Source organism: Anomaloglossus baeobatrachus, chromosome 4 (assembly GCF_048569485.1).
Source record: "Anomaloglossus baeobatrachus isolate aAnoBae1 chromosome 4, aAnoBae1.hap1, whole genome shotgun sequence".
Taxonomy (NCBI): domain Eukaryota; kingdom Metazoa; phylum Chordata; class Amphibia; order Anura; family Aromobatidae; genus Anomaloglossus; species Anomaloglossus baeobatrachus.
Window position 1 is genome coordinate 255219440 of NC_134356.1, and position 26569 is coordinate 255246008.

General features: G+C 41.9%; 1 protein-coding gene across 1 annotated transcript in view; it reads right to left on the bottom strand.

The window, feature by feature from the left end:
• The window catches only part of LOC142303441 (solute carrier family 23 member 2-like), a 511942-nt gene that overhangs the window by 79077 nt on the left and 406296 nt on the right, over nucleotides 1–26569 (bottom strand). The window lies entirely within an intron of this gene.

The following is a 26569-nucleotide window of genomic DNA, read 5'->3' on the forward strand; positions in this document are numbered from 1 at the left end:
GTCACTTGGATAATAGTGATCAGAAAATAATAAATTTTCATGTATCATTTAATGAGATGTATAGTAGAGTGGCTACAAGGACACTAAAGTTCAGGAAGGCACATTTTCCAAAATATAAGTTTCCTACAAAAAATAAAAATACACAATGCAAATGGTATACTTTCGTAAGCATCCTGAATAGGACCTGTTCACAATACATAGCCTATGAGAATAAACAAGCTAGAAATAGGAGGCACCACTGTGGCAAAATAGAGCTGTAAGGGGCGCAATAAATGACAAAAAGAAAGTGTTTAGGGAATTAAAGCTGGACGATAGTGAGAAGGCATTAAATACTTAGAGAAACTTAAATAAATTATGTAAAAAAAAGGAATCAATAGAGCAAAGACTGAGATAGAGAGACTTACTGCCAGAGAAAGTATAAAAATAATTCAAAATTATTCTCCAACTACATAAACAGCAAGAAACTCTCAAATGATAGTGTTGGCCCCCTCAAAAAAAAATCTGGCAAAATGGTGGAAGAGGATAAATAAAAGACCAATCTGCTAAACTCCTTTTTTCCTAGAGTAATTATACAAGAAAATCCCATGAAGATGACATGAGCAGGGATACCATAAATTACCCATTAAATGTCACCTACTTAACCTAGCAGGAAGTACGTCGCCGCCTCAAAATCACTAAAGTAGATAAATCCCCAGGCCTGAATGGCATACACGCACGACTACTGCAGGAAATATGTACGGTGAAAGACAGATCATTATTTTTAATCTTCACAGATTCCATAATAACAGAAACTATACAGCATGACTGGCACATAGAAAATGTAGTACCAATATTCAGACAAAATCTGAGCCTGGTAATTATAGGCCAGTAGGTTTAACATCTACTGTGGGTAAAATCATAGAGGGTTTCCTAAGATATCTTGGAGTATCTCAAGAAGAATAACCTCATGTCCCAGTATCAACATGGGTTTAGGAGGCATTGGTCCTGTCAAACTGGACCAGGGAAATTCAGTGGATGTTATCTATACAGATTTTTCAAAGGTGTTTTTACAGTGCCACACAAAAGGTTGAAACATAAAATGAGATTAATGGGAATAGGGGAAAATATGTGTAACTGTGTTAAGAACTGGTTCAGTGAAAGGAAACAAAAGGTGGTAATTAATGGAACACACTTAGACTGGGTCACAATTAAAACAGTGGGATAACACAGGGATCAGTCTTGGGCTGTCTTCTTTTTTTAACATATTTATTAATGACCCTATAAGATGCACTGAGAGTAGAATTTCAATATGTGCAAATGATACTAAACAACTATGCAAAGTAATAAATACAGAGGATTATAATGTTATATTGCAGTGGGATTTGTGTAAGTTGGAGGCTTTGGCTGAGAAATGGCAATTGAAGTTTAATGTGGATCAATGTAAGGTCATGCACTTGGGCAGAGGAAGTAAAATGCATAACTATGTACTCAATTGTAATACACTGGATAAAACTGTCACTAATAAAAACTTATGTGTATGGGTGTATGGCAAACTCAACTTAACTGACCAGTGTCAGGCAGCTGCTGCCAAGGTAAATAAAATAATGGGATGCATTAAACGTGGCATAGATGCTCATGAGAAGAACAAAGTTTTATCTCTATACAAATCACTAATGCGACAACATTTAGAATATTGTGTACCATTTTGGTCTCCAGTATACAGTATAAGAAGGAAATAGCTGAACTAGAGGGGGTGCAGAGAAGAGCAATCAAGATTATTCAAGGAATGGGTGGAATGTAGTATGAAGACAGGTTACTAAACATGCGGTTATTCAGTTTGGATAAACAAATATTTATGGGCGATCTTATTTAAATGTACAAATATATGAGGGGACAGTACAGAGCTCTCTCTAATGATTTTTTTTACACCTAGGCCAGCAATGGGGACAAGTGGACATCCACTACGGTTAGAGGAAAGGAGGTTTATGGAACTCTCTGCCTCATAATGTTGTAATGAGTGATTCACTACTAAAATATTAAGAGAAGCATGGATGCCTTTCTTGAAAAATATAATATTACTGGTTATATGCTGTGCATTAGATTCTGTGATTGGGCATTGATCCAGGGAACTAGTCTGATTGTCATATGAGGAGTTGGTAAGAAAATTTTCCCTAATGTTGCACTTACTGTTTGTAACATGTTTTTGTGGCGCCCTGGACTAGCCAGGTCGTCACAGGTACTACAACATACACCCCCACCCTGAGACAAGCCCATCAGCCAGACACAAAATCCATGTTGCCTCCCTCCAGGGGCTGATGTCCAGACCAGGTGGGGTGGAGCCAGGTGGTTGACCCCACCCACTGAGGAGTTCACAGTCCTGGAGTCCTGGAGGCGGGAGAAGCAAGTCAGTTGAGTGTAGAGAGATCAGTTAGGGAAGTGCAAGTGAAGTGCAAGTCAAGAAGTGAAGTAGTAGTGGAGCAGTAAACTGACGGTGTCCGGGTGTGTGGCCTGGGCACTAAGAGCAAGGTTGGCAGACGGTGGTGGCCGTCTGCAGGAGAGGCCGATCAACGTGGAACCGTAGGACCGGGGACGGGCGGTGGCCTGCCGGTACCGAACCGGGGAGCGAAGTGAAGCCAGCACACTCAGGCAGGACCTGCGGACCCCAACCAGGCTTAGAGAAGCCATTAGAGGTCAAATCCGTCAGTGACCGGAACCCCAGGGGTTTCCTAACAGGTAAGACCCGATTTAAGGCAACCGGCCGACCAGCAAAAGGAAATACAGCTACCGCCACAGCTAGAGTTCCAAGGGCCAGAGCCTGCGGGCAAAAGGGCTCCTCTGGCACATATATACGCTGGGGAGCGGGTTACCGGTGGGAATCCATCGGGACTGAACATACACAACGGTGCAGGGAAAGGCAGCCACCACTAACCGACCAGGAGAGACTACAGCAGCCGGCTGCGGGACCCGTCCATCCAGCCGTTTGGTTTACCAGAGACTTTGCGTACATTTGTGGCTGAGTGAGTACAACTGTGCCGTCCGGCACCGCGCTGCGCAGTCCAGGCGGCCCTGCACCTTGCCAACCCTGCCTCCCCGGCATCTCACCGGGCCCCGGGACCACCAACCCCTACCCACGGAGGGGGAAAACAACATCCCAGCTGCTCCCTGCCATCGCTCCCGAGATCCCCGTCACCAGCAACGGTGGTGCCCAACCTCACCACAAGCCGTGGGTGGCGTCATGGACCAAATCCCCAAACCAAGCTACCCCCTTTCACTCACGGGCGAGGAGTGCCGCTCGAGTCCCCGGATCCGGCCCACCGCTTGAGCCACCGAGCAGCCATCGCAGCAGCGCCGGACCCGAGCATTAGCGAGTGCAGCGCAGCGGCGTCCTTCCCCGCCTGCGACTTTTTTTTGCCTTCCTCTGGATCAACATGTTGGGCTAGGTGATGGGTTGAACTCGATGGACTAAAGTCTACCTTCAACCTTAAACACTATAAAACTATGAAAAAGTAAAAAATTAGAACAATTTCTTTAATCACTTTTCATGATAAAGATATTTTTTTTTATTTTCACAGCTAAATGACAGAAAATTTTCTTAAGCACCTATGGGACAAAGTTGCTTAATACACCCTAAGGCTCCTTCACACGTCAGTGAAAAATACACACATTTTTCACTGACGTGTTAAAGGTGTGTATGCTCCTCATCGTGCCGTGATTTTGGCACACGTGTGATCTCCGTGTACTATCCATGATAATACATGGAGATAAGGCAGTTATACTCACCTGTCCACAGTGCATATGTATAAGCATAATTAGCCGGCCTGGAAGCAGAGACAGCATCGCTGAAGTCGGGTGAGTTTAAAAAGCTTTTTATTTTAAATGTACGTGTTTTTCCTGGTACGTGTTCTGTAGGATGTCACTGATGCCATAAAAAATGGGCTTGTCTCAGTGCGGAACACATGAACATGCGTGTACACCACATGGAAACAAGTCAGTGAGAAATCGGATAAACTTGATTCAAACAAAATACCCCAGCTAAAAATTCACTATAGTGAGACAGAAGGAGTCACTTTGACCTCCCATTTTCCCTGTGGTCTGGCGATGTACTTGTTTTACCCAAGCGAGCAAAAAAGTGCCATCAACAGTTTTGTGCACCTTTGAAAAGATGGACACTGCTTAAGGACACAAAATATAGTCTGAACATTCACTGTGTTTGACTTCATGGGTGTTTTTCAAAGACAAAATCATACCTAGACCAGTAGATGAACTCCCAGATTGGTGTAATTTCCAAAATTTGGTTACTTTCTGGTATCCACAAACTATTCCAGGAAAATCTTTGCTCCAAAAGTCAAATGGCGCTCCTTCCCTCCCAAGCCCTGCTGTGTTGCCAAATAGTACAATCACATGTGACTTATTGCCATGTAGAGGAGAAATTCAGTAACACATTGTGAGGTCTTTTCCTACCTCTTCCCCTTGTTAAAATTGGAAATCTGGGGTTAAAATAACCAGTGGTAAAAAAAAATTTTCTTCACTTCCCAATAGTATAACATTTGTGAGACACTTGTAGTGTCAATATTCTCACTGCACCCCTAGGTAAATTTATTGAGGGGTGCAGTTTGTAAAATGTGGTCACTTGTTTGGGATTTCTGCTGTTTCAGCACTTCAGGGGCTCTGAAAATGTGACAGGGCACCCGCAAACCATTCCAACTACCGTATTTTTTGGACTATAAGACGCACCCTGGTTTTAGAGGAGGAAAATAGGAAAATAAAATTTTAAGCAAAAAATGTGGTCATGACACACTTATGGGGCGAGGATCTGCTGCTGACACTGTTATGGGGTAATGTCCTGCTCATATACTCCCCAGCTTGCTCATATACTCCCCAGCCTGCTCATATACTCCCCAGCCTGCTCATATACTCCCCAGCCTGCTCATATACTCCCCATGCTGCTCATATACTTCCAATGCTGCTCCTATACTCCCCATGCTGCTCATATACTCCCCATCCTGCTCATATACTCCCCAGCCTGCTCATATACTCCCCAGCCTGCTCATATACTCCCCATGCTGCTCATAATAAACCCCTATCCTGCTCATATACCCCCATCATCCTGGTGTATGGCCGCATCCTGTGGTACATAAAAAAAAAAGTAAACGTTCACACTCACCTTACCTCACCTCCCTCCCTGCATCACCGCTCCTCTTACCATCTATGTCAGCAGCAGCGCTGCTGAGTGTAGCCGTCCCTGTTCTCCTGCAGCCTCACGATGTCCTCCAGTCTCTGCCGGCGGCTGCGTGTGGACACGTTCGCACAGCGATGACGTCATCGCTGTGCGCCCCGCTAGTCTCCACGCAAGTCAGCTGACTGGAGAAGATAGGAGGAGATCGCGGTGCTGCAGGGGAACGGTGAGTAATGTGTACTGATTCACTGCCCCCCGCACTGATGATGATGTTCAGGGGGCAGTGAATACAGCCGCACATGATCACTCCAGGCTGCAGTTGCCAGGGGTGATCATGCGGGCCGGCTTTTTATCCCTCGCCCATCACCCCGCCCACCTGTTAACACTGGCTTCAGCGCTGAGAGATGAATGGCAGGAGGATGGGCGTGCATACTAAATGAGCGGGTCCATGTGGTCACGGCAGGCTGCTACAGCCTGCTCGTGCCCCCGATGACCCGCTCCACCGCAGCACCCTCATTCCCCGCAGAACTATATTCAAACCATAAGACGCACCCCCTACTTTCCCCCAACATTTGGGGGGAAAAAGGTGCGTCTTATGGGCCGAAAAATATGGTAAATCTGAACTCCAAAATAGCGCTCCTTCCCTTCTTCACTTCATATAGTTTTCTACTACATATCAGGAATTGGAAAACTCAGTAGAAGTTGCACAACAAATTGTAAGGTCCAGTTTTTCCTATTACCCTTGTAAAAATGAAAATGTAGGGGTTAAACAACATTTTTGTGGTGAAAAATGTATTTTCCCATTTTCACGGCTCAACGCTATAAAATTCTGTGCTAAATCTGAGGGTTCAAGGTGTTCACCAAACCTTGAGGGGTCACTTGTTGGAAGTTTCCACTGTTTAGGCACATCAGGGGCTCTCCAAATGTGACATGGCATCTGCTATCTACTGCAGACAATTTTGAGCTCTAAAATTCAAGTAAAGAGGCTGCTTCCCTTCAGATCCCTGCCATGATCCCAAACAGTAGATTTCCAGCACATATCAGATACTGGTGAATTTTCTCTTTTCTCCTTTGTGAAAATGCAAAATTTGGGGCTAAATAACATTTTTGTGGGAAAAAGTAAAATGTAAATTTTTTCCTTCCACATAGCTTTGATTCCCATGAAGCATCTGAAGAGTTAATGAACTTCTTGGATGTGGTTTTGAGCAGTGCAAGGCTAAGTTCACACACTGCGTTTTTTTGACGCTGCGTTTTTGTGCGTTTTTTGCGGCAAATAAATGCGAAAAAGCCATTTACACAACCAGCTGATGCATCAGTGGAAAAAAAAAATACACACGTCTGTGCTGACTCCCGTCTGATCACTCCAGGAGCTGCTGGTAATCAGTGAAGCGGTCTCCTGACGGCTGATGGCTGATGCTTCAGGTGACCGCATCAGGTGATCACCGCCAGGTCTTTCAGCTATCGGAGGTGTTCCGGCCGTCTGCTCACAGCCGGAGCGTGGGTGGCGGCACGGAGAGAGATGCTGGGAGCGGAGATGTATCGGGAGACTGGTGACAGGTGAGTATGACTTTTTATTTTCTACTGTTCACTTTTGATTTTACAGCTGCTTCCAACTCTCTCCCGGACATGGTGCCGCACAGGAGCGGACATGGTGCAGTACGGGAGATTGAAGCAGTGGTGGCAGTACCGGGAAGATTCACACTTCTGTGTTTACTGACAGAAGGAATCCTCTTCATGTACATGTCACTTTACTACCCACCCCTTGCGTTTAAGCGGCGTTTTTAGTCATAGAAATGCACTAAAACGCAGCTATATTTGCAATTTGCGTTTTTCATTGCAGTGAAAAACGCAAAAATAATTGACATGCTGCGTTTTTGTGGGCACCACAAAAACGCAGCTAAAATAAAACGCTGTGTGTAGACAGCAAAAATGAAAACTCCTAGACTTTGCTGGGGAAGCAAAGTCATGCAGTATTCTGAGCAAAAACGCACCCGAAAAACGTGCAAAAACGCCAGGAAAAACGCACTGTGTGAACTTACCCTAAGGTATACAGTTTTTAGAATGGGGTCACTTTTGAGTATTTTCTGTCACCTAGGCCGCTCAAAGTCACTCCAAATGTGATGTGGTACCTAAAAAAATGTTTTTTAAAGTGTTGTTAGAGAAATTAGAAATTGCTGACAAACTTTCAGCCCTTATAAGTTCCTAACCAAAAAAAGTACAAAAATTGTGCTGATGTAAAGTAGACATGTAGGAAGTGTTATTTATTAAATACTTTGTGTGACAAAATTTTTTGGTTTAAGGGCATCAAAACAAAAACTTTGAACATTGCGCAATTTTCAAAATTTCATTAAATTTCCAATATTTTCACAAATAGACGCAAAATATATCATCCTAAATTTACCACTATCATGAAGTACAATATGTCATTGAAAAACAGTGTCAGAATCACCGGGATCTGTTGAAACATTCCACATCATAAAGTGACACTGGTCAGAATTGTAAAATTGTCCTGGTTAGGAAGGTGAAAACAGGCTGGGGGATGAAGGGGTTAAAGAATTTAACCTCATAGACATTTATTTAACTGATACAATCACTATTAACTTTTATTTCTGGAAGCATTTTTACTTTGCGGCATTACTTATCTTTTCAAAGCCTGCCTAATCTGTTGGTTTATACTTAGAATGTGTCATCTAATCTTTTTTGTTGTTTTTTGTTGTTTTTGTTGTACTGCTGACATACTGTATTTCCTTTTGTATCCTTTTATTTTATTTTGGATATGTATGTTTACCTTGGCTTTTTTTTTTTCAATAAAGACAGTTTAAAAAAAAAATGAATGAAGCAATATTGCACATGTTTAACCTCTGGTCCATTCAGCTGGGGTTCTTCAGAGCCCCACTTCTCGGGATCGATGTATTGTCTCCATGGCAGATGGACCCACAGTTTTTGGAACATTATCCCCCTATCTTTTGGAAAGTAGATAACTTTTAAACTTTAGAACACCCCTTTAATTATACAGTCTAGTGGGTTAAGATCTAGCCCCATTTTTTAACTCTATCATGTATCTGGCAATAACTTTTGAATGTTTTCACACATTAAGGTGAATCTGATTTTGTTTTCATGACACTTGACTTCATGTTAATAAAACATTTAAGTTAATATGTTTTGAGCTCATACAGTCATATGAAAAAGTTTGGGCACCCCTATTAATGTTAACCTTTTTTCTTTATAACAATTTGGGTTTTTGCAACAGTTATTTCAGTTTCATATATCTAATAACTGATGGACTGAGTAATATTTCTGGATTGAAATGAGGTTTATTGTACTCACAGAAAATGTGCAATCCGCATTTAAACACAATTTGACCGGTGCAAAAGTATGGGCACCTCAACATAAAAGTGACATTAATATTTTGAAGATCCTCCTTTTGCAAAAATAGCCTCTAGTCTCTTCCTGTAGCTTTTAATGAGTTCCTGGATCCTGGATGAAGGTATATTTGACCAGTCTTGTTTACAAAACAATTCCAGTTCAGTTAAGTTTGATGGTCGGCGAGCATGGACAGCACGCTTCAAATCATCCCACAGATGTTCAATGATATTCAGGTCTGAGGACTGGAATGGCCATTCCAGAACATTGTAATTGTTCCTCTGCATGAATGCCTGAGTAGATTTGGAGCGGTATTTTGAATCATTGTCTTGCTGAAATATCTATCCCCTGCGTAACTTCAACTTCGTCACTGATTCTTGCCCATTATTGTCAAGAATCTGCTGATACTGAGTTGAATCCATGCGACCCTCAACTTTAACAAGATTCCCGGTGCTGGCATTGACCACACGGCCCCAAAGCATGATGGAACCTCCACCAAATTTTACTGTGGGTAGAAAGTGCTTTACTTGGAATGCCGTGTTTTTTTGCCTCCATGCATAACGCCTTTTTGTATGACCAAACAACTCAATCTTTGTTTCATCAGTCCACAGGACCTTCTTCCAAAATGTAACTGGCTTGTCTAAATGTGCTTTTGCATACCTCAGGTAACTCTGTAGGTGGCGTTCTTGCAGAAATGGCGTCTTTCGCATCACTCTCCCATACAGCTTCTCCTTGTGCAACGTGCGCTGTATTGTTGACCGATGCACATTGACACCATCTGCAGCAAGATGATGCTGCAGGTCTTTGGAGGTGGTCTGTGGATTGTCCTTGACTGTTCTCACCATTCTTCTTCTCTGCCTTTCTGATATTTTTCTTGGCCTGCCACTTCTGGGCTTAACAAGAACTGTACCTGTGTTCTTCCATTTCCTTACTATGTTCCTCACAGTGGAAACTGACAGTTTAAATCTCTGAGACAACTTTTTGTATCCTTCCCCTGAACAACTATGTTGAATAATCTTTTTTTCAGATCATTTGAGAGTTGTTTTGAGGAGCCCATGATGCCACTCTTCATAGGAGATTCAAATAGGTGAACAACTTGCAAGTGGCCACTATAAATACCTTTTCTCATGATTGGATACACCTGCCTATGAAGTTCAAAGCTCAGTGAGGTTACAAAACCAATTTAGTGCTTCAGTAAGTCAGTAAAAAGTAGTTAGGAGTGTTCAAATCAGGAAATTGATAAGGGTGCCCATACTTTTGAACCGGTCAAATTGTGTTTAAATGCGGATTGTACATTTTCTGTTAGTACAATAAACCTCATTTCAATCCAGAAATATTACTCAGTCCATCAGTTATTAGATATATGAAACAGAAATAGCTGTTGCAAAACCCCAAATTGTTATAAAGAAAAAAGGTTAACATTAATAGGGGTGCCCAAACTTTTTCATATGACTGTATAAAGAAAAACTGATATTTACAGGAATTTAGGAAACATATTCAAACCATAGTTAATAGTTATTAAATGTCTACTTTGAAATTTCTTCTGTTGTGGGACTTTAATCAGTTTCTATGCTTAGCAGCATTTTTTTTCACGTATTCACAAAAAATTTAAATGTAAACATTTTTAGGCAAAATTCAACAAGTGGATTTAAATAGTAAATATTTTTTTTCAGATTTGAATCCAATTTTTTTCTGTAACACACCATGCCAAACCTAGTAAAGGCAACACATAACATATGAGCTAACTTGCTCATAGAACTGAATTCTCCTAAAAAGTTACAAAAATGTGGACTAGTCAGAAGCAAACATTTTTGGCACTTCACGCTTCACAAATAACCCATATTGGCAGCCAGCTGTCTACCATTCTATTGAACCATAGAGGAACCGCAAAAAGTTATAAGAAAAGAAAATTATACTAACCTCACTGCTAGCCAAAGCAAAACCAAAAACATGGACGACCACACCTGTTGGATTAAGTGTAATATGTACAGTTGAAACAGGAGGTTTACACACACCATCTAAAAAGACACATCTGCATGTTTTTCTCACTATCTGACATGAAATCAGAATAAACATTTCATGTTTTAGGTCAATTAGGAACCAAAATTATTTATATTTGCCAAATGCCAAAATAATGAGAGACAGAGAATGTTTTAAGGCATTTTTTATTACTATCTGCAAAATCAAAAGTTTACATACAGTTCATTAGTATTTGGTACCATTGCACCTAAACTGCATGACTTGGGTCACACGTTTTGGATATCCTTCCAGAAGCTTCTCACAATAGTTGGTAGGATTTGGGCCCATTCCTCTTGGCAGAATTGGTGTAACTGAGCCATGTTTGTTGGTCGCCTTGCTCGCACCTGCCTTTTCAGCTTTGCCCATAAATCTTCAATAGGATTGAGATCAAGGTTTTGTGATTGTCACTCCAAAACATTGACTTTGTTATCCATAAGCCACTTTGTAACCAGTTTTGCAGTATACTTTGGGTCATTGTCCATTTGGGAAACGCATTCCCGCCCAAGCATTAAGTTCCTGGCTGATATCTTGAGATGTTGCTTCAGTATTGCCACATAATCTTCTTTTCTTGTGATGCCATCTGTTTTATGAAGTGCCCCAGTCCCTCCTGCAGCAAATCAACCCACAGCGTGATGCTGCTACCCCAGTGTTTCACAGTTGGGATGGTGTTCTTAGGATTCAAAGCTTCTCCCTTTGTCCTCCAAACAAAACAATTGATATTATGACCAAACAGTTCAATTTTAATTTTGTCAGACCACGGGATGTCTCAAAAATGTAAGGTTTTTGTTCCTGTGTGCATTTGAAAACATTAATGTGGCTTTTTTATGTTTCTTTTGGAGAAAAGATTTCTTCCTGGCAGAGTGGCCTTTCAGCCTATGTTCATACAGTACTCATTTCACTGTGGATACTATCACAATCTTACCAGCTTCCGTCAGCATCTTCACAAGGTCTTTTGCTTTTGGTCTTGGGTTGATATGCACATGTTTGACCAAAGCACGCTCATCTCTAGTATACAGAACCCATCTTTTTCCTGAGTAGCATGATGGCTGGACATTCCCATCTTGTTTGTTATTGCGTATGCAAGAGAACCAAGAGTTTTTTTGTGCAAAAATAAACAGTTTTATTAGATACAGAAGGTGAACAATCATAAAATCACATAAAATCCATTATTCGCAGGACCAGAAGCTGGGATATGCACCCCATCAGGGCTCAATTTCAGACAATGGTAGTATAATATAATATGATAATGCACCCATTCCAGTGCATATGTGAAATACACTTCATTCCAATATCAACATGTCAGAATTAAATGTCCCTCAAAATCCCATCATATAATGGCGACTGCCATACTAACATTGGTATATCTACCAGTCAGTGGTGGGGTGGCATAACCAGGCCTGGTCACAGCAAAGACCTCACAAGAACAGCGACGTACGTTTCGAAGAGACGATATTTTAAAATCTTCATCAGGGTGGAGGTATTCTGACCATCCATCCCAGAGCTCCGGTTTTTAAATGTGCGCGCTATAGCGCCAGCCGGAAGTTCACATACGGCGCATGCACCGGCCCGCAGGCAAGTCCCGCGAGACCGCCGCCGTCACGTCATAGTCGCGCATGCGCGGGAGCACGGACGCGTCTCCATGACTCCCGCACAGGCACGAGACGGCCAGACGGCGGCGATCAGGCAGGGACGAGCACGCGAGCCGGCGCACGCGCGCAGGAACCCCCGGATCTCGCTAAAAGCGTGATGGGATATACATAACATCATGATGCAGGTATACAAAGTCCACAGGTGCAAAGAAATGACAGGCATAGTGACACTGTTTATATCACATTCCGCAGGGAACATCTTTTCATATCTTTAATAATCCATGTGGGCATTCTGTCACACTTCCACCAATGGTAATTTTTAGACATTGTCCTGCAAGCACAAAAGATGTGAAATGAAAACTCTGGAAAAGGCGGGCAGAATGGATAAAAAATTAAAAGAATGAAAAGGTGATAAGATCATAGGTGGTTAAGAGACAGCAGTGGTACCACAACAATCAGGTGAGACAGAGGAGATATCCACAATTTATCAGTCCCTGTAGAAGTCATCCACAGGGCTGTGTCTATTCCCATATGTTTGAGCATATGTCCCAATATTACAGAAAGGGAGAATAACTGATGGCCTCATTGAGACCTTTGGGGACCAAAGTGTCCAAGGTCACGATCCACTTCGTTTCGCACTGTGCGAGACGTTTCCTGATGTCACCACCCCTGATTCCTCCCATTATGGCATCAATGCCTCTAACTTTGTGGCACTACTCACGTGATATATTTTGCTACCTGTACGTGCCCCCTGACCTATGTGGGACTCACTTCCCGTGAACTCCGCATTAGGGTCAGGGAGCACGTCAGAGATATTGCTGCGGCAAAATCAGAGGCAGATCCCAGTGTCTTAAAAACACTACCGCGACACTTTAGATCTCACCACTCCTGTGACCCTTCCAAACATAAAGTTAGAGGCATTGATGCCATAATGGGAGGAATCAGGGGTGGTGACATCAGGAAACATCTCGCACAGTGCGAAACGAAGTGGATCGTGACCTTGGACACTTTGGTCCCCAAAGGTCTCAATGAGGCCGTCAGTTATTCTCCCTTTCTGTAATATTGGGACATATGCTCAAACATATGGGAATAGACACAGCCCTGTGGATGACTTCTACAGGGACTGATAAATTGTGGATATCTCCTCTGTCTCACCTGATTGTTGTGGTACCACTGCTGTCTCTTAACCACCTATGATCTTATCACCTTTTCATTCTTTTAATTTTTTATCCATTCTGCCCGCCTTTTCCAGAGTTTTCATTTCACATCTTTTGTGCTTGCAGGACAATGTCTAAAAATTACCATTGGTGGAAGTGTGACAGAATGCCCACATGGATTATTAAAGATATGAAAAGATGTTCCCTGCGGAATGTGATATAAACAGTGTCACTATGCCTGTCATTTCTTTGCACCTGTGGACTTTGTATACCTGCATCATGATGTTATGTATATCCCATCACGCTTTTAGCGAGATCCGGGGGTTCCTGCGCGCGTGCGCCGGCTCGCGTGCTCGTCCCTGCCTGATCGCCGCCATCTGGCCGTCTCGTGCCTGTGCGGGAGTCATGGAGACGCGTCCGTGCTCCCGCGCATGCGCGACTATGACGTGACGGCGGCGGTCTCGCGGGACTTGCCTGCGGGCCGGCGCATGCGTCGTATGTGAACTTCCGGCTGGCGCTATAGCGCGCACATTTAAAAACCGGAGCTCTGGGATGGACGGTCAGAATACCTCCACCCTGATGAAGATTTTAAAATATCGTCTCTTCGAAACGTACGTCGCTGTTCTTGTGAGGTCTTTGCTGTGACCAGGCCTGGTTATGCCACCCCACCACTGACTGGTAGATATACCAATGTTAGTATGGCAGTCGCCATTATATGATGGGATTTTGAGGGACATTTAATTCTGACATGTTGATATTGGAATGAAGTGTATTTCACATATGTACTGGAATGGGTGCATTATCATATTATATTATACTACCATTGTCTGAAATTGAGCCCTGATGGGGTGCATATCCCAGCTTCTGGTCCTGCGAATAATGGATTTTATGTAATTTTATGATTGTTCACCTTCTGTATCTAATAAAACTGTTTATTTTTGCACAAAAAAACTCTTGGTTCTCTTGCATACATAATATGTCATTGAGTTTGTGCTATTTATGGGGACTTTTACCACATTGTCCCCACATATTTACACGTTGCGCTTTTTGGAGTGTTTGCTTAATTATTGTTTGTTATTGCGTATAATTGTTTGTACTGATGAACGAGGCAATTCAGATATCTGGAAATTACACCCAAGGATGGACCAAACTTGTGCAAGTCCACAATTCTCTTCCTGAGATCTGAGGCTGATTTCTTGTGACTTTTCCATGATGCTACACAAAGAAGCAGTGTGTTTTAAGTGTGCAATAAAATACATTGACAAGTGTGTGCAATTAATTTAAATGTTGCCAATAAACCTATTAGAAGCCTCCAAAAACAAGACATCATCATGTGGGCTGTCCCATATTGTTTAATGGCATAGTACTCTTAGGCGGGCTTTGCACACTTTGACATCGCAGCCCGATGCTGCGATGCCGAGTGCGATAGTGCCCGCCCCCGTCGCAGTAGCGATATGTGGTGATAGCTGGCGTAGCAAAAGTTATCGCTACGCCAGCTTCACACACACACTCACCTGCCGTGCGACGTCCCTGTGGCCGGCGACCCGCCTCCTTGTTAAGGGGGCGGGTCGTGCGGCGTCACTGCGACGTCACACGGCAGGCAGCCAATCAGAGCGGAGGGGCGGAGATGAGCAGGATGTAAACATCCTGCCCACCTCCTTCCTTCCGCATATCCTACGGAAGCCGCAGTGAGGCCGGTAGGAGACGTTCCTCGCTCCTGCGACTTCACACACAGCGATGTGTGATGCCGCAGGAGCGAGGAACAACATCGGACCGTCGCATCAGCGTAATCATGGATTACGCCGACGCTGCACCGATGATACGATTACGACGCTTTTGCGCTCGGTAATCGTATCATCCAGCCTTTACACACTGCGATGTCGCATGCGATGCGGGAAGTGCGTCATTTTCAATTTGACCCCACCAACATCGCACCTGCGATGTCGCAGTGTGCAAAGTGCCCCTTAGTGTATGTAGACTTTTGACTTTGCAGAAAGTAATAAAAATGCCTTAAAACGTTCTCTCTCGCTCAATATTCTGGCATTCAGCAAATATAAATCATTTTGGTAATCCTAATTGACCTAAAACAGGAAAGTTTAATTGATCTAAAATTGGAAAGATTTAATGTCTGATAGTGAGAAAAACATGCAGATGTGTCTTTTCAGATAGTGTATGTAAACCTCTGGTTTCACCTGTAGATGCACATTCAAAGTATGGCCAGTAACAGACAAAAGCTTGGATAAAAACAATAACTAGATACCCTGCAGTAAGTAAATAAATAGTAATAATACATGTAAAAAGATAGGATACTTAGTTAAAAAAAAATTCTTATCAAAAAAGCGCAAATGTCATCTCACTATTCCAAGTTGTACCTAAGCAAGATGGTCCCTAATATTAGTAACTTCTTAAGTGCAAATAGGCCTAAAAATGGAGGCTCAGGAGTAAAAGAACACCACACATTAGTGGCCTAAATTTGTGAATTACAAACTATATCCTCACAATTGCTGAAGTTCTAAGATGAAAAAGAAACTCCATTGTGTTACCTTAATATGGAAATTTTGACATTTTTTTGTGTTTTTTGTGTATTGTACTAGAATTCAGGGGGCTCGAGAAAGCACCTGCCCCCATCGTACGTGTGTCACGGATAAATCGCTGCTTGTGGCGCATAATATCACTAACACCCGTCACACCTACTTACCCTCCTAGCTACTTTGCTGTGGGCAGCGAAATACCTCTTCGTTAAGGGGAAGGTTCGTTTGCCGTCACAGCGACATCACACAGCGGCCGACCAATAGAAACAAAGGGGCGGAAAGCAGCCACATTAACGACATGCCCACCTCGTCACCGGAGGATGCAGGTAAGCTGTTGTTCGTCGTTCCCGGGGTGTCACACCTAGCGATGTGTGCTGCCTCAGGAACGACGAACTACCTACATCCACAACGACCAACGAGATTTTGAAAATGAACAACATGTCAACGATCAATGATTAGGTGAGTATTTTTGATCAGTAACACTCGCTTGGAGCTGTTACACGCAACGACATCGCTAACGACGCCGCATGTGGGTCACGAAATCCGTGACCTCGACGACATATCGTTAGATATGTCGTTGCGTGTAACGGGGCCTTAAGGATTGTCATATTTATACAACATTTTTTCTCTCTATAGTGTATCTCCCTCACACCAACAATTCTATTGTAAGCTAAAGTGCAGTTTAATTTGTTTTATATGCTTTTGCTGTACTGTACAGTATTTTGTATTAGTGTACTGTAATTTTACATGAATATAGTTCATTATTTTGTATTAGTGCAATAAGTTTGTATAAATACAGTAAATATTTTTGGGTTGTGGAACAAATTGTCTGCGTTTCAATTATTTCCTATGAGAAAATTCGCTTTGATACAAGAGTAACTTGGTTTAAGAGCGCACTCCCGGAACGAATTATGCTCGTAATCCAAGGTTCCACTGTATTTATATTTTAACACTTTTGTTTTCAAGAATTGACAAGCATTTAATAAAAAATCTGTGAATTTTGGTGATACTAAATATTTATAGTTTGTTTAATATAACTTTTGTTAATGTGTGCAGAATGTACTGTAGTATTAGGGATTTTCTGATCACTTTTTATTGGATTTGTTTTAGTAAACAAGGTAAAAAAAACAGCAAATTGTTTTTTTTATTTACAATTTATTATAACAGCAATAATTGGGAGAGAAAAATGAGATACTAATTTTAGAGTTTGTGTTTTATCAGTACCAAACATGTATAGTTTTTTAAATACTTTTCATTAATAAAGGATTTTACCAAAAATAAAGCAAATTTCAATTTTAGTACTTTTTATATTTTCTCACTTTTATTTTTCACTTTATTACTTAGCTCCTTTTGAGAACTTGAATATTTAACATTCTGATTGGTAATATAATATACTGCAATACTTCTGTATCATTGTTTGATATACCTGAAAGTTTTACTCTATATAAAGCCTATTAGATGCTGATGCTGTGAGATCCTGATTCATGTACATGGCAACCACAGCAATTGTGTCACAGAGGATTGATGAGGTACAGAGGTATCCCTCTCCATCTACAGCCACCTGGATGTTGTGGATAAAGATGAGCAGATCTTTTGAATTTCAAATTCAATGACTTTGCCAAACTTTCACCCAAAATAAATTTGCCCAAATATCAAACCAAGAAAGCTTGTAATTGCTTAGAAAAATACACATAGGGGAGAGAAGAGAGGGAGAGAGAACCTCACTAACCATAGGAGCTTACTCTTTACAGACACAAGAGAGCAACAGATGATACTACTGATCACAACAGCTTAAACTTTACAGAAGAGAGAAGGCTCTACTGACCATAAGAGCTTAAACACTACAGAAGAGAGAGTGAGAGGACAACACTGACTATAAGATCTTTTACTCTACAGGAAAGAGAGACAGGACCCTGCTGACCATAAGAGCTTATAGTAGACAGAAAAGAGAAGGCCCTGCTGACCATAATAGCTTATACACTACATAAGAGAGAGAATGAGGACCCTGCTGACCATAAGAGATTAAACTCTACAGGAGAGAGAGACAAGACTCTACTATTGGTAAGAGCTTATACTATACAGGAAAGAGAGAGGATCCTGCTATCAATACGAGCTTATACTCTACAGGAGAGAGAGAGGACCCTGCTGACCATGAGCTTATACTCTACAGGAGAGAGAAAGAGAACCTTGTTATCCATGAGAGCATATACTCTAAAGGAGAGAGAGAAAGAGAGAGAGAGAGGACCCTGCTGATCATAAGAGCTTACACTTTACAGGAGAGAGGAGGCCCTGCTGACCTTAAGAACATATACTCTGCAGAAGAGAAAATGAGAGGACCGTGCTATCCATAAAAGCTTACAGTCGACCGAGAGAGAGAGAGAGAGGACCCTGTTATACTTAAGAGCTTACACTCTACAGGAGAGGGAGAGAGGACCCTGCTATCCATAAGAGCTTATACTCTACTGGAGAGAGTGAGAGAGAGAGAGAGAGAGAGAGAGAGAGAGAGAGAGAAGCCGGCTATCCATAAGAGCTTATACTCTAAAGGAAGGAGAGGATCTCACTGACCATAAGAGCATACAATCTACAGGAGAGTGAGAGGACCCTACTGACCAAAAGAGCGTACACTCTACTGGAGAGAGAGAACAAGGACCCTGCTGATCATAAGAGCTTACACTTTACAGGAGAGAGTTAACCCTGCTGACCATAAAAGCTTATACTCTACAGGAGAGCGAGAGAGAGAGAACCCTGCTGATCATAAGAGCATATACTCTACAAGGAAGAGAAAGGACCCTGCTGATCATAAGAGCTTACACTTTACAGGAGAGAGTAGGCCCTGCTGACCTTAAAAGCTTATACTTTGCAGAAGAGAGAATGAGAGGACCCTGCTATCCATAAAAGCTTTCAGTCGACAGAGAGAGAGAGAGGACCCTGTTATAATTAAGAGCTTGTACTCTACTGGAGAGAGAGAGAGAGAGAGGACCCAGCTATCCCTAAAAGCTTACACTCTAAAGGAAGGAGAGGACCCTACTGACTAAAAGAGCATACACTCTACAGGAGAGAGAGAACAAGGACTCTGCTGACCATAAGAGTTTACACTCTACAGGAGAAAGCAAGATGGGACCCTATTAACCATAAGAATTTACACTCTACAAGAGAGACTTACCCATTCACTCTGCTGATGAAAAACTACTCTGCTGTACAAAATGTGATCCAGATGGATCTCTGATGGCCCATGTACTACCCCTATGCAAGATACAATAACCCATAAGATCTCACAGTTGTAAAGCATTATGGATATGCCCCTCCAGCAATGCAAAGTGACATTGGCCCGCTCTCTGTTTTTTCAGCAGTGTATGAAATGGTGCCAGGCAAGTTTTTTTTGCAACCTATGAATCCTGAAACCAAGAATTTGAAGAAATTAAACTTGAACTTCATCCTCCAAGGGTCAATTCCCTTCCACTCTAGTTGCAGATATTGCGAATTGCATTGACCACTGCATTTGTGGGGATCAGGATCAGTCCCATGGTCAACTGAACTCTTGGGCCTGTTCATTGCCATCCCTTTATAATATGGCGTAGTGTGTATGGTCACAGCCACTCATGATGCAATGATACATCATTAATCAGTAATATATAGTATTCAATGTAAATAAAATGAAGCAGCTGTAACATGGTATCAAAACAAATAGCATATTGTGACACTGGTGGACATCAATACAGGGCATATAGTGCAGATAGAGCAGTACAGTATATGTTACCTATGTAAGACAGGTAGTACAAGACAAGTAGTAAAATAAGAAAGCAAGCAGGATAAGAAAGGTCAGATAAGAAAATGCACTGTATTTGTAGTACAGGTAGGGAACAGTATAGTACAATTTATACAGCTAATCAAAGCTACAATACACGTTTTACAAAGAGATATCAGTATAATATATGTAGTAAACAGTGAAGTATACCTACAGGTAATGAGCAGCATGGTACATACAGGACAAGTTGGAGACCATTCAGTATGAGTTGAAAATATTGCAACTACAGCCATTGAAACCAGAAGGATCACTGCAATTTTTTTAAGCAGTTAAACAGTCATTAAACAAATCATCACCTAAAAATAATCAGTCAACAATATTTTAGCAAGATTTCCAGTATATCAGACACAAACAGGATTCCTCATCATTACCATGACAATACTCACAAGCTTTATTTTGCTGTGGCAACATCATAGAGAAGCTAAATGTAAAACATTTGTATTTCCAAGTTTTATTGCCTTAGGGTACTTTCTCTTGTGCCATTTATTTTGCGGCTTGGCCGCTGTAGTCATTTTCTGCAGTGGCTAGATATTACATTGCATTTCACACACAATGAGCCAAAAAGACCACACAACTTAAAGAAGTTTCAGTATTATTAGCAATTGACTTATTTCTCAAGACTTGAAGAGCACCAACATATCATACTAGAGCAGTCCAAAGATAGGCACAATTCAATTCAGTCTCCAGTTTCTAATGGGACAATAACTAATTACCAAATCTCAGAAACACACACGTTCATTTCTTAGAAAGCCTATTAACCTAGCAGTTTGATTTTAGAGCGCGGAGAGAACATACAAGTTCTACATAGACATTGTCCTTAGATGAATTTGAAGAAGGAACCTCAGTGATTAAAGGCAACCATGCTCACCACTCAGGATCAAACAATATTGGCATTCCTCTTTCATGTGTATTGTATTATATCAACAAAATGCTAAAATTAAAACTTGACTTACTAAACTAGTCGTATTCACATTAGTAAAATAAGAAGGAAACTGTTCTGTTAAATGTCTATTTTCACAAGGTGTTCCCCCGACAATTCAATAACACTGGTTGGCAAGCTTACTTTGTTTGATTCAATGTATTTACAGAACAAAAAAATCGAATACAAAGGAAAGTGGTTTCATAGCTGCTAAATGGATTGGTCAGGAATTGTAGCTGAGCCAAAGCAAAGAATTTATCTATTCATAAACAGTATTCCATAAATATTAGTGAAAGGAACCTTTATGCCATGTAGGTGATTATTCAACGAGTACTTGCAAGACTAGGCAATACCGACCTAGTCAAACTTCATTTTGTCTTTGGGATGCTGTCCAAGCAACAATATTGCTCCAATCCAGTACTTGAAATTGTGCAGTTATCCCTTCTTCCTGCCAACAGAGAATGTTACTCCATCTGTTTCTTTTTGAACAGTAACATTGTGGCCAGGCGACATTGCTCATTGACATTTTAACTTTGTCTTTGAAATTAAATATGAAATTGTAGTAAAAACAGCCACCAAAAATAAAGATGCTCCAACTTATGTAACACATGGGAAAGCTTTAAAAATCTTTTATCTACGACTATATGGCCTACAGATATAATTGAAAACATAGGTGGCGATCCATCTAAGTGGTCTTGCCAGAAAGCTAGCATAAAACACTTTGAAAAGTTACGAAATTTTTAAGCGATGTGAAGTTGCACTAAAGCTTTATGACTTTTGGTATTTTATTGCCAGTTTGGAGCAGTGCTGCCAAAATGAGTGGCGTTGAGGAAGGACAGGGTGTGACATGGCACAGATTTCCCCACAGGTCAAAGTCATGAAAAAGTCTGGCATTTTGTACACCATGGATGTTATTACAGTCTCTGATTGAAGCAACACTTTTGGCGAGGCACACAGAGATGTAAATCACTTAAAATATGTGCAAAATTCTTTAATGAATTTGGAGCATTGTACTCAAAAGACTTAAAGGGTACACCCATCTCCAAGATCTTATCCCAATTTGTAGTAGGTGTAATAATAATAATATTAGCAAATAGCTCCAATTAGAAACATAGTATAGTTCTCCTGATATAGCCATGTCTCTTACCTCATGTACAGGGAATTACAGCTTAGGTATTCATGCTTACGACCAGGAGGAACTAACTGTCACAATATGAGTGGACATAACCATGCATATCTAATCTACAAAGCCCCGCACACGAGGTAAGATATTATCAGGAGAACTATGCTACATTTCTATTTATGTTGGGAATCAATAACTTTGCCCTTTACTTCACTAAACTGGCCTGCTTTACCCCCCTAATCTCTTCACTTTCCAACAATCCAAAAAAGCTATTCAACACCTTTCACTCCCTCATCAGTCCTAAAGTGCAGCCCCCTACAACAGACCTTTGTGCTGATGATCTGGCCTCCTATTTCACAGAGAAAATAAAACATATGCATCAGGAAATTGGCTCCTGTCCACAACTCGTCGTGATTTCCATCCCTCCCTACAGCCTATATGGCTCACTCTTCACATTTGACCAGGTCACAGAAGAAGTCTCCAGTTTCCTCTCTTCTTCTCATGCTACCACTTGTACTATTGACCCCTTTTCTCACACCTACTCCAGTCCCTCTCTATGGTCATCACTACTCACCTAACTAAAATCTTCAATATCTCCCTCTCTTCTGCTATATTTCTCTCATCCTTCAAAAACTCTATCATAACTCCATTATTAAGAAACCTGCTTTTGACCCATCCTGCACAAACAACTACAGACTAGTCTCCAATCTCCCCTTTATCTCTAAAATCTTGGAGCACCTGGTCTATTCCCGCCTCATCTGATACCTCTCCTCTCACTCTCTTCTAAATCCATAACAGTCTGGCTTCTCCCCCTACATTCTACAGCCTTCATGGCTCAGTCCCTGGTCCTCTTCTCTTCTCTCTCAACACTGCCCCAATTGGACAGACCATAGCAAATTTGGCTTCCTGTACCATCTTTATGCTGATGACACAACTATACACTTCATCACCTGATCTCACCCCTGCTGTGCTACAGAAAACCAGCAACTGTCTGTCCGCAGTTTCAATCATGTCTACTTGCTATCTGAAACTTAATTTTCCAAAACTGAACTCTTGTACTCCCTCCGCCTACTAACCTCCCTAAACCTGACATCTCCCTCGCTGTATGTGGCACCACGATAATGCCTAGGCCACAAGCTTGCTGTTTGGGTGTCATGCATGACACTGATATTTCCTTCACCTCCTATAAACAATCTCTTGACCTCTCTTGTCACCTATACCTGAAGAACATCTCTAGAATCTGCCCCTATCTTACCATGGAAAAAACAAAAACCCTCACTTTGGCAGTGATCCATTCCTGCCCTAATTACTCTAATTCTCTATTAATTGGCATCCCAGTCACTAGACTTCCCCTTCTTCAGTCCATCCTTAATGCTGCAGCCAGGATCACCTATCTGACTAATTGTTATTTGGATGCTTCCGCTCTTTGCCAGTCATTGCATTGGCTGCCCATACATTATAGGATGTAATTTAAATTTCTTCTATTCACCCATAAAGCTCTTCACAGTGTTGTGATTCCCTATCTTTCCACCCTCATCTTTATCTATCACCGTACATGTTGTCTATGCTACGCAAACGACTTTAAACTAACATCCACACTGATCTGAACTTACCACTCCCGGCTCAAAGGCTTATCTCAAGCTGCACCAATCCTCCGGAATGGTCTATCCCAAGAAATTAAGACGCATCACAACTTACACAGCTTCAGATGCTCCTTAAAAACACATTTTTAGGATGGCCTATCACCCTCCATAATCTCAGAGCATTTATCCTCCCTCAAACTCCACTGTACTCAAAGCATCACAAAGATTGGCTGATGACTGGTTCATGCAGTCTTTTATCAATCCCTCCAATTTTTGGACCGTCATTGTAAATAAACTCTTGAATCTTGTGTAACCCCCACCTCACTCCATTGTAGATTGTAAGCTCTTATAAGCAGGATTGTCTTTATTCTTGCTTTAATTATTGTATTTTCTATAACTGTTATTTATGTTTGTTTATACTTATATTTATTTCAATATGAACCTTTGAATTGTAAAGTGCTGCGGAATACGTTGGTGCTATAGAAATAAAGATTATTATTATTTCTAAATGAAGGTATTTGCTAATATTATCATTATGCCTACTACATATTGAGATAGAATCTTGTAGATGGGAATAACCCTTTAAGACTGGAGAGCATAATGCCAGTCGATATTGAATCAGCCCCATATTTTTGCAAGTTTAAGGTCTAAGTAGCTCTTGCTAAACTATCAAACTAGCTAGCTAACAGAGGTAACCGATAGCTAACAGAAGTAACTATTACTGGCTGCCACTAGATTCCTGAGGGAGTACATGGTCAAAACACGTGTGCAATTGCAAAAGATCTGCAGCAAGATCTCCTGGCAGCTCTGTGTGATGCTCTGGCACAATTCTGCTTTGTCTGGAAACTTTCAGCCTGTATAGGATGGATTCAATCAAGTATCAGGAAATCCTAGGAGAATATAACATGCCTTCATTGATTAAGCTAAACTTGGTCAGCAATGGACTTTTTTTCAGGGAAATGAATCCAAGCGTAACTGAAAGTCTATCAAGGCTTTGTTTCAGACGCTGCTCTTCGTGTGTCTGCAGTCGCCATACGTTACATCACTCCAAACCCAAAGAAAATATTTGGCGGGATTTGAAGAAAGCGCTTGCAGCACACAAACTCAAGAATATTAGTAACCCAGAGGCCATAAGGAATGGGATGAGATTCCATAGAAAAGATGTCAGAAGCAGGTGTCTAGCTATAGATCAGATAATAGCAGCCTGAGGCTGTTCTTCTAAGTACTACAGACACCTGTCATAAAGAAGATACATATTTCTGAATCTGCAGTGGTTATAAAAAGTGGCACTTTGAACTGAAATTGGAGAAATCGCTACTTATATTTTTCTGTTCAGCCAAATAGATTGTCGTCCTTGTTTGACTGTTTATTGCAAATGTGATTGTAAGTGTTAACGTCTTCATAATGTAGAAAAGATGGATTCCAACATTTTCTGAACTATTTTTTTTTTTCAGTACGTTTAGCTATCTAATAGGTATGCCTAAAAGCCGTAAATGAGCCTCAGGTTATAAAAAAAATCATGAAGTGAATTAATCATTATGCACAAGTAGAATAAAGAAAGCAACATCAAACCTTATTTATAAACATTATTAAGACAAAAGTCCAATATTTGTCAAAACTCTGATTACGCTAGGTAGGGGCTGATATATCATTGTTGCAACCTGTGCAGCACATAGGGTCCCAAGAGATAAGGAGGCCCATTTTTACCTGCCAAAAGCAGGTGGAATTGTGTATTTTTATGAGTTATTGCACTGAAAAGGGCCCATATTCTGTTCTTGCATAGGGGCCCTCTTCTGGCTCTGTCCGCTAGTGGTGCTAGAAAAATCCTGCTACTCTATGCAGAAAAGGGATGGAAGATTGTCCTAGGGACAAGGTCTAAATGTCCCAATTTCTGGCTTTAAAATGTTGAATATGGTGTGGTTAATGGAAGATAGTAAAACAGGATAGGACAAACAGACATATACCCATTTGATACTAGAAGATCTTCACAAGGTAAATCGTGAAGAAAGTGTAACAATTCCAGTATGTTTCTCTTTAAAGACTTAACTTGAGGATCATTAAACACTGTCACGCTCCCCGGGTCCCGACACCGTCCCTCAATCCCCACCCCGGTCCCCGGGCTCCCTGTCTCCAGCCACACGTCCTCCTCTGCACTCTCCAGGCTCCCGGTCTCCCGTTCCCGGCTCTCCTCTGCGACCCAGGACACCCTGTCTAGCTCCCCTGCATCCTCGGCACCGCTCCCTACTCTGGCCTCTGGTACTCAGGCGGCACGCATGCGCATTACGGCGTGCGCGCAGTCATTGACCTCCTCTTAAAGGGCCAGCGCCCCTGAAACAGGATATTGCCTAAAGTCAGGATTAGAGTATATAAAGAGCTTCCTGCCATATGGGCGGCGCCTGTTCTACGAGTTCTGTAGCTAGGAGTCCAGGTCCCTCCTTGCTGTGTTTCCTTCTAATCTTATGTCTTCCACAGAACCAGTCCTGCCAAGCCCAACCTGGTCCTGTCCACAACCTGTCCGAGAGGTCCTACCGGGACTGTCCTGCCAAGCTAAACCTGGTCCTCATCACAACCCGTCCGAGTGGTCCTACGGGGACTATCAGCTGAGACTCCACCACCTTCTCCAGTCTGAACCCGTCTCCTAACCTCGGCTTCACCCGGTGACCTCTGCCTCCTCTACCGGTTGGACTCTGCTCTCGTCTAACGGCTCTACCCGGCACCGGTACCTGGGCACTGTCATCTAACCTGGCACCAGGAATTCTAGGTCCCCAGGGACTTCCTCATTACAGCTTCTGAAAAGGACTCTGATCTTATTCCGCTCTGTGCTCCGGCAACCGTGTCCCTGGTCCCTTTGGTGAGGTTGCTGGATTATCCTAGTCTTGGGGTAGCTCTGTGCTGCCTCACCGGAGGTGCCCGGGGCACGGCCCAGAGGATCCACCACCCGGACGCAACAAACACAAAGGTATGCAAACATACAAATGGCTGTCAAATCAATCAATAAATATATTTTGGTGCTAAAACTAAACAAGTAACCATAATAAATGTACTAATGGAGCATAAAGTTATTTGAGATTGGAAATATACAGTTTTTGAAGCCAGGATACCAATAGGTAATGTAGCACCAGGCGTAGCCATGGTTGAGGTTGTCATTTATTGCACCCCAGCACATTACATGAAAGAGGGGGTCTTGGCTAGTTGTTTGGAGTTATGTGCTATTGTGCTATGTGCTATACTTCTCTGCAGGCCACATGTTGCCAATGACATCAACTGGTCAGGACCGGATATTAACCGCTTCAATAAGGGAGATCACCAGTTCTTAAGCTGTACA